Below are 3,303 nucleotides of genomic sequence, written 5' to 3' on the forward strand. Positions count from 1 at the left end.
CAACAGTGCTTTCCATTACGTATTACATTTAAAACGAAGCTATTCCAAAGTGTGTATTTCCGGCAGTTTTTATAAATCCGGAAAATGTGTAGAATGACGAATGCTAACTTCCGGTTGAAACTTAATCTTCCATATATAATCATAGTGCTACATGTCCCGTATATGTTAAACTTTGATCGCGATAATGAGAGGATAAACCTACGCATGCATAAACACAAACACTAAGTTACCCTAAAGGAAACGTATGTTTCATTTATAGGCCACTCGAATCGCTGCCTTTCCTTCTACCATCCGTATTAGTTTAGTTACATACGTTAGTAAACATGATACAGAACAGTATATGCTCTTGCTTGCCAATCAATCTTTGTCATGTATTTTATTTAATTGGTTCAGCCAAGGACTTATATCTCGATTTATGTACCTAATATGTATCGTATTCTTTATCAGGGAATAATAGAAGCATTGTCACTGAAACATTTTCTACCACAAACAATAGCATTTTATATCTGGTACAATGTATTGTGATCCTACTTTCTGTTACAAGAATACTTGGCGACACAATTTTTGAACCTGTATTTATTGAAAGAAACTTAAATGGAGAATCGTACTTAGATTTTGTAGAAAACGCTATTTCCTATCATTGTGAAAACACTTAAAAATCAGGTAAATGAAGTAGGCCAGTTAAATTTAGATGCGTTTATGTATTATTTTCAAAAAGATATAGCTTCTTCGCACTATTTTCTTCCTGTACGACAATAACTATATGCACACTACCAGGATCATTGGATAGGTAGAGGAGAATCAATTGAGTAGCAGGCAAGGTCTCCAGACAACACAGTTGGAAATTTTTTGGTGTCACTTAAAATGAGCAGTTCTTAAAACACATTCCACTGGTGTCCCAAGACTTGAAAACAGGATCACTGCTGAGTGCAGACGCATAATCAGAGAAACTTTTAAAAATGCCAGGCAAGAATTTTAAATTAGGTTTTTTTGCTTGCACAACAATGGCTACCAGTTTTAATATTTGATTTTATAACACCGTGATCATGCAAAGCATGATTCTTTCACTCAATTAGCTATAACAAGTATTGCCTATATTTACAGTACAAAAGTTTTCGGGTTATACATAATTTGTAGACATTTTAAATGGTATTTGGAATTAAATATGCATTTTCAACCCTGATATCTATTTGAATTATTTTGGTATTGGATTATATTGATATCTATTGGGTTTTATTGTTATTTTAGTGTTAAAATTTTAATAAGCAAACTTCATAAACCTTTGAAAAGCTTTGTATGTCATGTAACTAACAGTAAAAAAGTGTGAATCTAAGAAATTCTTAAAAAGAGTTGAGTTTGTCTTTGTTTTGTTAAAACACAGTGTTATTACGTCGTAACAGTATGTTGAATATATTACAACTACTTATTTGCTCGTTAATTTTTTGTCTGGAACACCCCTTAAAAAGGAGCTTTCGAGTGATTTTTAACGCTACATCACTTCATTTAAAAGTACGTCCATCAGTTATACAATAAACATAAATAAGGTATTTTAAATTTTATTTATTTTATCATTTGAGATTTCAATAAAAGCACTCGTCAGTATTTATTGATCCATCTGGAATTACTTTCGCGCATTATATCATCGTTTAACATTATATTTATCGGTTTTAGTTAAAGAAAACTCCTTGAAAGTAATGTATAACTTCAATATTGATTTTTAACTATTTCCTAATAAATAGAGGATATTTGCAATGAAACTTAATTTAAAAATTAATTTACTTTCTTAAATCTAATTTTTAATGAAATCGTTTTCAATACCTTTAACTAATATATATTTATGGCAAATTAAATTGCGTAAATAGTCGTAAATATTGTTGGCGTTGTCGATGAGAGGTCGACCCAAAGTAGAATGTTAGGCTAGTTCAGGAGATGCTTTACTTAGGTTATGTTCGCTACTTGCTTCTTTTCCTACTTCAGAAATGTAATGAAACTAATATTTAAAGAACTTAATTTAACTTATTTATCGATCGTTTCTGGATAACAACGGGTTTACTGTCGAGTGCGATATCTTGTCGTAATTCTTAGGGCCAAATCAAAATATATATATTTATTCGACAATAAAGACTACAAAAAATCTCCAGTAATGCTTAAAGGCTTTGACAGTCGTTTTACGCCATCTATTCTACCGTTATGTGCATAGCAAAATTAAATATATAAATGGTTTCACTTATATTTTTTTCCTGAGGCTGCTCAATCATGTGGATAACGGGTTAATATATAACCAGCATTTAAGTACTAGTTAATAATAACATAACATAACAGTAACACACCTATCGTATTGAACCATCTAAATGATTTCAAATAACACTAGATATTAAAAATAGTTATATAATAAAGTAAACAAAAGTAAAATATTAAAAACTCTTATTGATTAATGTAAAATTACGTTCCATGCAGTGTTATTTGAAAATATCATTTCCAATAACAGACTGTACTTCGTGAAATTGTGAACGAAGGTAAAAATGAGTCTCAGACCAGTTTGTGTTAAAATATTTATATATCGGAAATTATTTAGCTTACCCGTTTTACATTGGCAACAGGGGTATTAGCTATTAGATTACTCTTGTTGCTTTTAACCCTATTTTCAAACTAATCTGTGATAACATTTTTGATTTTAATAATATGTTTGTTATATTTCTAACAATTCGTAGTACGTAAATACTATTTTAATATAATACTAAGAGTAAAAAAACACTGCTGGTGTAGAAATCATTACGTTAAGAGAGATAAACTAAACATAATATTAAGTGAAATATTTGTTAGTAATTAACGAAACCTTTTTACACAAAACTTAAAAATAAATTGCAAACCTAACCTTCATCAATTGATGTTAGGTAACTGTATCAATTGCTAATTTTCCACATAACTAGTACGCCTAAGCAAAATGTTACAAAAACAAACCTTATTAACAAGATTTCAGTATATAACATGACTAAAAGCTTAAATTATAAAGCTCAACTCATTTTCCCCATTCTTTCATAAACAGTCACAGTACTTAATTTGAAGTGCTGCCACTATTTAAAGGAATATTCAAATATACATAGTACACTTAATTTTTGGTTGTTATTAAGTTAACTATTAAGTTAACTTCATACTATTTTCCCTTATAAAACATATGCGATATAAATAACCAATAGTTTAAGTTATTTTTGTCACAAAAAGAAAATTAATATTATATGTTACAGATTGCCACTGATTCAGGTCATTGAAGAATTTCTGTATTCTAATTGACTCATGACAGTT

This window comes from Homalodisca vitripennis, chromosome 2 (genome assembly GCF_021130785.1).
Source record: "Homalodisca vitripennis isolate AUS2020 chromosome 2, UT_GWSS_2.1, whole genome shotgun sequence".
NCBI classification, from domain to species: Eukaryota; Metazoa; Arthropoda; class Insecta; order Hemiptera; family Cicadellidae; genus Homalodisca; species Homalodisca vitripennis.